Raw genomic sequence first — 12,232 nt, 5'->3', positions numbered from 1 at the left:
TAAAAATAGGTTTATTTGGCTTATGATTCTGCAGGTGCCAACCTGTAGAATCTTCAAGAAGCATGGCACCAACATCTACTTCTGTTGAGGGCCTCAGAAAGTTTATAATCATGGCAGAAGGTAAAAGGGGAGATGTGTCACACGTTTAGAGAGGGTGCAAGAGAGGGGAGGGAGGTGCCAGACTCTAACAACCAGATCTCTGAGTAACTAATAGAGCAAGAATTCACTAATTGCCATGGGGACAGCACCAAGTCATTCATGAGGGATTGTATGGCAGATCAACCCGGCAGCAATAACTTAAGCATACCCTGAGAATTACTCTGTATAGCAGATGCACCTGAATATGTGTTTGGAGTTGCAAGCTAAGAAATCGAGGAGTGGCCAACCCAGAGATTAATTTCATATTTGTGAGGACATCTGAACCCCTAGCCCATCTCATGGAACAAGGGTTATACAGGGGATAAAGTCCCTTTGTTTTGAGTTAAATGACGTTTTCCAGATGGAGACTGTTAGAGGAAGGGTGCTGAGTGAAAATGCTATATAAATTTCAGGGTTTTTGCAAATGGTTGTGGTTCTCCTGTCCAGCCTGCTGCCACTGGACCACCCCTGTGTGTAAGTTTCATGCTAATAAAACCCTATGTCTTATCTGACGGCTCCAGGTCTCTTCTTCCACCTGTTGAACCTGGTGCCCTCCCTATTGCAGTCAGTAAAGATCCAGCAGAGCAAGGACCCACCCCAGTGATCCAAATACCTCCCACCAGGCCCCATCTCCAACACTGGGAATCACATTTCAACATGAGATTTGGAGGGGACAAACATCCAAACCATATCACCCCCTCACCTTGCTTTGTTTTTCTTTCTAGAACTTGTTACCACCTGACATGACAGAGTATCTGTCTGCACGTTTATTATCTATCTCCCTGGGGATGTTAAGCTCTTTGAGGACTGGGAACATTATCTTGTTTGCTGTTGCCTTCTCAGCATTTAGAACTATGCTAGGCATCCAGTATGTGCTCAGCAATTTTTTTTTAAATTAATGAATGTGCAGCTTTAATCTCATGGAGGACTTTCAAGGAGGTTTCAGTGTAAGAGCAGGGGTTGGGGAGAGGTGCAAAAGTACCTGCCTTCCCCAATGCGGTTGTAGAAAGCCTAGTATTTGCCTGATGGGCAATGGAAAGAACATGGCATATGGAGGCATATGCTTTGAGGCAGCACTCCTTGAATCCTGACTCTTGCCTACCAGCTTTTATTTTATTTCGTTTTTGAGACAGAATCTCACTCTATGACCCTGGCTGGAGTGCAGTGGTGCAACCTAGGCTCACTGCAACCTCTGCCTCCTGGAGTCAAGCAATTCTCCTGCCTCAGCTTCCCAAGTAGTTGGGATTACAGATGTGTGCTACCATTCCCAGCTAATTTTTGTATTTTTAGTACAGAAGGGGTTTCACCATGTTGGCCAGGCTGGTCTCGAACTCCTGACCTCAAGTGACCCACCCTTCTCAGCCTCCCACCTACTAGCTTTTAGACTCTGGCCAAATTACTTACTCTGAACTTAAATATTCTCATCTATAAGATGGCTATAGAAATACTTACCTTGCAAGGTTCCTAGGAGAGTCGGGGATATTAATAGATGTGAGTTGATGATCCCTTTTGTAAACATTCTAAAATTACTGGTGAAGCAGTCTGTGCATGGTGTTATCATGGTAAGGGTCGGGGAAGCATTTCGATGTTAAATAGCTAAAACAAGTCCAGAGATCTGGAAGCCAGGGGTTGTATACTCATGAAGATCTTTTTTTAATATATATATAGGGATGCCTCAAATTTGTAGGTAGGTCCCTTGAATAGAGATAAAAAGGGAATGAGAAAAAGAAAAATATCCAAAGACCCAATAGAAACAAGATAGCAAGCAGAGCATCTGTATAGAAGAGGTTTGGAATTTAGCAGTGATGTGACAAAATGAAGAGGATAATGGACTAGGAGCTGAGTACGTGTTCGTGTGTCCTACTCCCTCCACCTACCTGCCAGTCTTCATTTTGGCTAATACTGTTTTATTTTTATTTAGTTTTCTAATTAAGAAGCCTCATTAAATGTCCATGTAAGCACTTCAATGTCTAAGTATAATAAATGTCTATGATTATAGAAAAATGTCTAAGTATAATAAAGCAAGTGCTTTATTTAAATAAAAATTCCATGTGTTCTAGTTGGTTCTCTTTTGGTTGCAGGTGGCAGGACGCAACTGGAACCAGCTTAAGCCAAAAAAAAAAAAAAAAGACATCTCTTGGCTCATGTAACTGCAGAGTCCAGGAATAATAGGCACAGCTTTATACAAGAGCTCATATTATGACATCAGGATGCAGTTTGTCTGTTTCTTAGCTCTGTTTCCCCTGTGCTGACTTCCTCCTGCTTGGAGCCTCCACTCACCAGCAAACAATAGCTTGCCGGCAGCTCCTGGGGTTACATACTTCCTGATTCACACCAAAAGGAAGAAAAGCAGGAACCTCCTTCTCTGGGAACTTAAGCAAAGTTTTGAATTGAGTCTGATTGTCTGATTGGCCTGACCTGTGGTCTGTATCTGTGAACAAGTCTCTGGGTAGTATCATGTGCTGATCAGTGTATATCTAGGTTGCATGCCTTCCTCTGAATCAGAAATGGGGTTCCACCTGAAGAACATGGGCTAAGGGTGGAAAAGAGGATTGGTCCTTATTGGAGGAATCGGGCTATGGGTCAGAGGGTAAAAGGACCCTGATATGGTTTGGAAATTTGTCCCCTCTAAATTTCACATTGAAATGTGATTCTCAATGTTGGAGGTGGGGCCTGGGAGGAGGTGATTGGATCATGAAGGCAGATCCCTCACGAATGGTGATATGGTTTCACTGTGTCCCCACCTAAATCTCATCTTGAATTGTAATCCTCATAATCCCCACCTGTCTAGGAAAAGACCTGATGGGAGGTAATTAGATCATGGGGGCGGTTACCCCATGCCATTTTCTTGATAGTGAGCTCTCACAAGATCTGATGGTTTTATATGTGTTTGAATTTCCTCCTATATACTCTCTGTCACCTGCTGCCATGTAAGATGTACCTACTGCCCCTTCCACCATTATTGTAAGTTTCCTGAGGCCTCCCCAGCCATGTGGAACTGTGAGTCAATTAAACCTCCTTTGTTTATAAATGACACAGTCTCAGGTAGTATCTTTAAAGCAGTGTGAGAACTGACTAATATGAACGGTTTAGCACCACCCCCCCTTGTGATGAGTGAGTTCTTGCTTGTGCAAGATCTGGTTGTTTAAAGGGGTCTGGGACCGCCCCCCCCCTCTTGCTCGTTTTTGCCATATCATATGCCTGCTCCCTCTTGGCCTTCCACCGTGATTGTAAGCTTCCTGAACCCCTCACCAGAAGCAGATGCTAGCACTATGCTTCCTGTACAACTTGCAGAACCATGAGACAAATGAACTTTTTCTCTTTATAAATTGCCCAGCCTTGGATATTCTTTATTGTGACACAGATTGGACTAACACAGATGCTGAAGAAACATGTAACAGATGTCTACTCTGTGGGGTCTTCAAACTCATAGTCTGTGTTCTTTATTCATAGAACAACTATTATAAGCTTGAGGTCATTATGTTTTGGAGTTAATCCTATCTTTTTGGCTTCCCTTCTGTAAAGCTTTATCTTTTGCAGATAAAGCTAACAGAAAGAATCATCTAAGCATTCCTAAATAAATCTGCCCAGTTGTGCAGAAAAATCTTTAAGGAGAAACTAATTTATAGGGGAGAAGACAAAAAGTAGGGAGAGAACCATGAACTGAAAAATGGAGAAAATAGCATAACTAAGAAAGCGTAGAGGAGCTAACCTATTAGAAACTCCAGCACCTAGGGTCTGGGCTCAGTAGCTCATGCCTGTAACCCCAGCACTTTGGGAAGCTGAGGTGGGCGGATCACTTGAGGTCAGGAGCTACAGACCAGCCTGGCCAACATGGTGAAAGCTTGTCTCCACTAAAAATACAAAAAAAAAAAAAAGGCCGGGCGCGGTGGCTCAAGCCTGTAATCCCAGCACTTTGGGAGGCCGAGACGGGCGGATCACGAGGTCAGGAGATCGAGACCATCCTGGCTAACACGGTGAAACCCCGTCTCTACTAAAAAATACAAAAAAACTAGCCGGGTGAGGTGGCGGGCGCCTGTAGTCCCAGCTACTCGGGAGGCTGAGGCAGGAGAATGGCATAAACCCGGGGGGGCGGAGCTTGCAGTGAGCTGAGATCCGGCCACTGTACTCCAGCCTGGGCGACAGAGTGAGACTCCGTCTCAAAAAAAAAAAAAAAAAAAAAAAGGTAGCCAGGCATGGTGGTGCACACCTGTAGTTCCAGCTACTCAGGAGGTTGAGGCAGAATGAATGGCTTGAACCTGGAAGGTGGGGTTTGCAGTGAGCTGAGATCATCCCACTGTACTCCAGCCTGGGTGACAGAGAGAGACTCTGAAAAAAAAAAGAAAAAGGAGAAAGAAAAAAGAAATTCCAGCACCTAGAATATATACAAAAAATATACAAAAAGAATTCCAGCACCTAATTGAACATTTTTTCTCTCCACTTCTTAGGTTGGGTTTCTTAGAGCCGGGACTCGCTCTCAGAAGAAGGAAAGTGAAGGAAGCAGCATAGAGCAGGAGAAGTGGCTGAGCAAGGACGTAGACTCACCTGGAGACCAGCTTCAGCCTGATCCCACAGGGAAGCTCTGGAGCATAAATTGTACCACTGAGTCAATCTCACCCACAGGCAAGGGGGCAGCCTTTTGTGGCCTGTGCCAATCAGTAAGAGGTGGAGTATATCTCCTCCCTAGCAGACAGCTCCTGTTCAGTTGAGGGCAATTTTCCAGAGAAAGGAACAGCTGTGAGTTGTCAGCCAGCACTCACAGCACCTGGGAGATGGAGGATTGGCAGCTAATGGGGATGGAGGAGGAAGCACCAACAGTATCCACTACACCTTCTACCTGAACTTCATTAGCACTGTGCGCCTGTAACTCTCATCTAAGCTTTAATATGATGTCCTATTGCATGGTGAATTCTTCCATTTTCTAAATATCTTCTCCTCTCCACTCACATGACTTCATAGCTCAGCCTTTCATTGTCTATTGCCTACATTCTGAAAATAACTTCATAATCGTGTGGTTCCCAATAAACCAAATTGTATTCACATCTTCATCTTGTCTCCTTCTCCCATGTGGCTATCACCAATACACTGTAGCAGAAGTGATATCATGCAACCTCCAAGGACAGGCCTTGAGAAGACATGGAAGTTCGGCATTAGCCTTCTTTACACTCTCACCAATATGTGAGAAAACATGGCCTAGATACTGAAAGATGAGTGACCATGGAACAAGGATGGCCTCGAGACCACATAGATAAAGAGGCCCAGCCTTTGCAGTGTCCTGAGTCCAACCCTCAGATCCACTAGTTGAATGGCATCATATGAGTGAGCCCAGATAGAGAACAGCAGAAGAGCCATTCAACTAACTCACAAAATTGTGAGCAATAACAGATCATCATTTTTAGTCTCTCAGTTTGGGGTCATTTGTTACACAGTGACTGATAACTAAAACACTCACTTCTTGATTTTATCACCTTAAATCCACCCTCCACACTGCTTCCTAAGACCTGGATCTGATCATATCTCTTCCCTGCTTGATAAAACCTTGATCAGCTTCTACTCTTTAGAGAATCAGGTCTCAACTCTGAAGCCTGCTGTGTGGCATATGAAATCCTTCACAACCTAGCCCTAGCCTACTTTTCCAACCTAATCTTCAACTGTGAGAGGTGCACTCTAGCCAGCATGAGCTTCTCCCTTTCCTCTGGACACACTACATTGTCATAGGCCATCCCTCTGTCCACCACCCTTGACAGGGCCAACCCAACTCCAAAGGTGGATTCTCCTTCTAGCCTTCCTCTGCTCATTCAGATAGATTCACTCATTCTCATCTCTGCCCTTTCTTAATGCATTCTTACCTCCATGACAGCCCTTAGCATGTTTTGTTTGTACCCATCTCTCCTGCAGGCAACAAGCTCTTTCAGTGCCCAGTTGGTGTTGTATTCATTTTTAACACCCAGAACCTAGTTGAATGCTTGGCATGCACTTCAGCCCTCAAGTGGTGGTTGACTGATTGTGAAATATCGCCAACTCTAGGCTTCTTGAGAGCGGGAACTAAGTCTTCTTCATCATGTTATGCTTGGCTTGCCTATTAGGTACTCACTGACATATTTACTTAATTAGACTGAGTGATGGGAAATATTAAAATTAAGAAATGAAGCAAAATGATAGAGCAAATGAGAAAGTTTTGTGAGAGAAGGTGACTAGAAGACAGAGTCTTCACAAAGACAGTGACAATTAGAACTTCTCAGGGTTGAAGAATTCTTACCTTCTCTAAACACACTGATTTTAGTTTGTTCTCAGTTTCTCTCTGTTTGCACCAAGTAGTAGGTTTTAATAGAGGAAGGAAAGGGTGAGAGCTCTGTGATGTGGTTTGAAGGCTGATATGGCTGACTTTTCTCAGATACCTCCCCACAGAGGCCCTGGCACAGGCTCCCAGCTCACAGACCGGGTTTGAGTGAGGTTGTGCCAAGATGGAGTCAAGACCTGCAAGGGCCAAGCATTCTGATTTATTTCCATGTGTTGTCTTATCTGCTGCGATAAGCTGGAGCCACTTTAGACAGACCAGGAGCCCACACCTACCTTTATTGTTGGCCCTGGGGCAAGGGCATGAGTGATTTTCCCAGGATGTCTATGGCTTGATTTTGTTGTTCAGAAAGCTCAAAATGATTTCCATTTTCAATCATTTAAATTGGGGGTTGGGTTTGTATTATAGTTTACAAATTGTGCCATTAGTGAAAAGGGAGATGGGTAAGCAGATACACATAAATAAGTCCCTAGATCAGTTCTCACACTTTAGCTATGTCAGCATCACCTGGAGGGCTTGTTAAAACAGGGATTGCTGAGTTTCAGAGTCATTTGCGCCTCTCACAAGTTCCCAGGTGATGCAGTGGCTGCCAACTTGAAGAGGATAATTTGAGCACAATCGTCCTAGACCATGAACTTCTGTAGAGAATTAGGCCTTTATCTCTATGTGCTTAGTGCCCAGCATACAATAGGTGTTCAATATGTGCCATTTACAAATTTGAATGGCGTTAATGCTAATCATTAGAAAAATAACTCAAAAAGAATTTTAGGCTGGTCCCATATAGTGGTGATTACAACGAATTGATCATAACTAGTTACAGATTTCTTTGTTTCCTCTCCACTCCCACTGCTTCATTTGACCAGCCCTAACAATAATAATAATAATGATAATAATATAATAATAATAAATAAGCATTCTATTGAGTGTCAATAATAGCATCTTTTTGTATTAAGGACAAAAAATCTTGATTGGACTTATTTCTCCCATTTTTATCTCCTCCAGTAAATTCTAATGAAGAAAGCTACTCAGCTAACACTGTTTCTGGCAACCAAATAGGGTATAGATGTACAAATCATTCAAGTAAGTTCCAGAAAAAGAACTTTTCCCTGGAGGTGTCTATAAACTACTCTTGATGTTGTATTTGTTTGGTTTCAAGTGATAGAAACCCAAGGAGTTCTAGAAAAACCAAACCAAGCAGGCATGCCGTTGAACCCAAGGAACTACTGGAACCAGGGCTATAAAACCAGCCAGCAATCCCCTTTGGTCTCTCTTCTCAGGCTCTCTGTTTTGACTATTGGTTTTCATTATAGATTGGCTTTCTCCATATTACAATAAATTCAAAAATGATAAAAGAACTAGAAAAACAAAAACAAACCCAAAGTTAGCAGAAGAAAGAAAATTACTAAAACCAGAGCAGAACTAAATGAAATTGAGACAAAAAAATTTTTAATCAACAAAATAAAAAGTTGGTTTCTTGAAAGGATGAACAAAATTGATAGACTGCTAGCTACATTAGTAAAAGTGACAAGATCCAAATAAGCACAATCAGAAATGACAAAGATGACATTACAACTGATCCCACAGAAATACAAAAGATCCTCAGAGGCTACTATAAACATCTCTATGTGCACAAACTAGATAATCTAGAGGAAATTGATAAATTCCTGGATACACACAAACTCCCAAGATTGAACCAGAAAGAAATTGAAACCCTTAACAGACCAAAAATAAGTTAAGAAATTGACTCATTTACTATATATATATATACTACCAACCAAAAAAAAAAAAAGCCCTGGACCAGGCAGATTTACAGCTGAATTCTATGAAACATACAGAGAAGAGATGGGACTAATCCTGCTGAAATTCTTCCAAAAACTCAAGGAGTAGGAATTCCTCCCTAATTCATTCTATGAAACCAGTATCATCCTGATACCAAAATCTAGCAAGAAAACAACAACAACAACAACAAAAAATACAACTAGGCTGGGCGGGGTGGCTCATGCCTGTAATTCCAGCACTTTGGGAGGCCGAGGTGGATGGATCACAAAGTCAGAAGATCGAGACCATCCTCACCAACACGGTGAAACCCTGTCTCTACTAAAAACACAAAAAATTAGCCTGGCATAGTGGCATGCGCCTGTAGTCCCAGCTACTTGGGAGGCTGAGGCAGGAGAATGGAGAAAACCCAGGAGGCGGAGCTTGCAGTGAGCGCCACTGCACTCCAGCCTGGGCGACAGAGCAAGACTCCGTCTCAAAACAAACAAACAAACAAAAAACTATAAGCCAATATTCTTGATAAATACAGATTAAAAACTCTTCAACAAAATACTAGAAAATGGAATCCAGCAGCACATCAAAAAGATAATTTACCACAATCAAGTGGGCTTTCTTCCTGGGATGCAAGGATGGTTCAACATATGCCAATCAATAAATGTGATTCATACCTTATGGTGTGAATTCTGTTTATACAGAATTAAAAACAAAAACCATATGATCATCTTAACAGATGCAGAAAAATGTTTTTGATAAATTCCAATATTCTTTCATGATAAAAACCCTCAACAAACTAGACATTGAGGGAACATACCCCAAAATAATCAGAGCCTTCTATGACAAACCCACAGCCAACATCATACTGTATGAGCTAAAGCTGAAAGCATTCCCTCCAAGAACTGGAACAAGACAAGGATGTCCACTCTCTCTATTTCTATTCAACATCATACTGGAAGTCCTAGCCAGAGCAATCAGGCAAGAGAAAGAAAGACAATAGGAAAAGACGAAGTCAAATTATCTCTCTTCAGTGAAAATATAATTTTTTTTTCTTTTGAGTCGGGGTCTCACTCCATCACTCAGGCTAGAGTGGAGTGGTGCTATCTCGGCTCACTGCAGCCTTAACTTCCCAGGGCTAAGCAATCCTCAGTCTCCCAAGTAATGTTTTTATACATAGGAAACCCTAAAGATTTTGCCAAAATACTCCTAGACCTCACAAATGGCTTCAGTAAAGTTTCAGGATACAAAAATCAATGTACAAAATTCACTAGCAATTCTGTATACCAATAATGTTCAAGCTGAGAACCAAATCGAGAATGCAATCCCATTTACAATAGCCAATAAATAAATAAATAAAATACTTAGGAATATATCTAACCAAGGAGGTCAAAGCTCTCTACAAGCAGAACTGCAAAACACTGTTGAAAGAAATCATAGATGACACAAACAAATGGAAAAACATTCTGTTCTCATGGATTGGAAAGCAATCTACAGATTTAATGCAATTCTTATCAAGTTACCAGTGTCATTTTTCACAGAAATAGAAAAAAAAATTATTCTAAAATGTATACAAAACCAAAAGAGAGCCCAAACAGCCAAAGCAATCCTAAGCAAAAAGAACAAAGCTGGAGGCATTGCATTACCTGACTTCGAGTTATACTACGAGGCTACAGTAACCAAAATAGCATGGTACTGGTAAAAACATAGACACATAGACCAATGAAACAGAATAGAGAACCCAGAAATAAAGCCACACACCTATAACCAGCTGATCTTGACAAAACTGACATAAACAATAGGGGAAAGGACATCTTATTCAATAAATGGTGCCGGGAAGACTGGCTAAGCATATGCGGAAGAATGAAACTGGACCCCCTACCTCTCACCATATACAAAAACTAAGGATGGATTAAAGACTTACATGTTAAGACCTCAAACTAAAAATCCAAAAAGAAAACCTAGGAAATACTGTTCTGAACACTGGCCTATGCAAAGAATTTATGACTAAGACATCAAAAGCAAAAATAGGCCGGGCACAGTGGCTCACACCTGTAATTCCAACAATTTGGGAGGCCAAGGTGGGCGGATAGCTTGTACTGAGGAGTTCAAAACCAGCTTGGTCAACCTGGAGAAACCCTGTCTCTACCAAAAAATACAAAAATTAGCTGGGCATGGTGGTGCACACCTGTAATCCCAGCTACTCAAGAGGCTGAGATGGGAGGATTGCTTGAGCAGAGACTACAGTGAGCCAAGATCACGCCACTGCACTCCAGGCTGGGTGACAGAGTGAGAAGTCATCTCAAAAACAAAAAAAGAAACGAAAAGAAAATTGACAATTGGGACCTAATTTAAACTAAAGAGCTTCTGCACAGCAAAAGAAACTATCAACAGAGTAAACAGACAACCCACAGAATGAGAAAAAATATTTTCAAACAGCGCATCTGACAAAGAACTAATATCCAGAATCTGTAAGGAACATAAACAAATCAGCAAGAAAAAAACAAATCGCCTCATTGAGAAGTGGACAAAGGACAGAGACACTTCACAAAAGAAGACATACAAGCAGCTAGCAAGCATATGAAAAAAATGTTCAATGCCACTAATAATCACAGAAATGCGAATCAAACCCACAATGAGATACCATCTCACATCAGTCAGAATGACTATTATTAAAAAGTTAAAAAATAACAGATGTTGGTGAGGTTGCAGAGAAAAGGGAACACTTATACACTGTTGGTGGGAATGTAAATTAGTTCAACTCCTGCAGAAAGCAAAGTAGAGTTTTCTTAAGGAAATAAAAATAAAATTCCCATTGGACCAAGCAATCCCATTACCCAAAAGAAAAGAAATCATTGTACCATAAAGACACTTGCACTCATATGTTTATTGCAGCATGATTCACAATAGCAAAGACATTTTTGCTATAGAATTAACCTAGGTGCCTATCAACAATGGATTAAATAAAGAAAATGTAGTACATGTACACCCATGGAATACTCTGCAGCCATGAAAAAGAGTGAAATCGTAAGTCCTCTGCAGCAACATGGATGCAACTGGAGGCCATTATCCTAAGTGAATTAATGCAGAAACAGAAAATCAAATACCACATGTTCTCACTTATAAGTGGGAGCTAAGCAATGGGTCCACATGAACACAAAGAGGGGACCAACAGACCCTGGGGACTCCGAAAGAGGGAAGGGAGGGAGGGAGGGAGGAAAAGAGGGAGGGTAGCAAGGGTTGAAAAACTTCCTGTTGGGTACTGTATTCACTGTTTGGGTGGTATGTTCAATAGAAGCCCAAACCTCAGCATCACGCAATATATCCATGTAACAAACCTGCACATGTACCCCCTGAATCCAAAATAAAAATAAAAAGTCAAGGAAGAGACAGCCCAGCTTGGATGAGGGGTGGGGGTCACATAAGAAAATGGCACCTCCCACAGTGGCCATGTGGGTGAGGCAGAGCGCAGCTCCCAGAGCAGTAGGTATTAGACATACATGTCAGTCACTGATGCTTTTGGGCAGTGAAAACCTAAGGGCTGGTGAACCCTAAAAGCTCATTTAGTTAACATTCTTCTAGATCTTCTATACTAAATAAATGTAACAAAAGTACAAACAGGTCAGCCCTGGAGAGCAACTGAAGCCTACAACCAATAGGAAAAAACAGCCTGGAATTTGGGATGCCCTTGAAAAATATTAAAAACTACCATTGGGATGTTACAGCTTGGTGCTTCTCTAAATCATACCCTCAAATGAGGGGGCTCTGGAAATGCAAGGCAGATGTTCTCCAGTTACAAAACAGATCTACTCGTTAGCAAATGATGTTTTCAAGGGTGTGATCATGGCTTTCCCAGATATTTGGAAGAGGAAGTTTTCCTGTTGCATATCCACATTGACCCAAAGTCAAAATATTTCCTCTGCCTTTGTCTAACTTAAATCTGAATTTTCATATTGAAAAATCCTAGTATGAGAGGCAGAATTCCATATAAAATGGCAATCAATGCAATCCATTACCTTTTAAACATAC

Source organism: Trachypithecus francoisi, unplaced genomic scaffold (assembly GCF_009764315.1).
Source record: "Trachypithecus francoisi isolate TF-2019V2 unplaced genomic scaffold, Tfra_2.0 Lachesis_group1, whole genome shotgun sequence".
Classification (NCBI taxonomy): domain Eukaryota; kingdom Metazoa; phylum Chordata; class Mammalia; order Primates; family Cercopithecidae; genus Trachypithecus; species Trachypithecus francoisi.
This window is presented reverse-complemented; position numbering follows the sequence as displayed.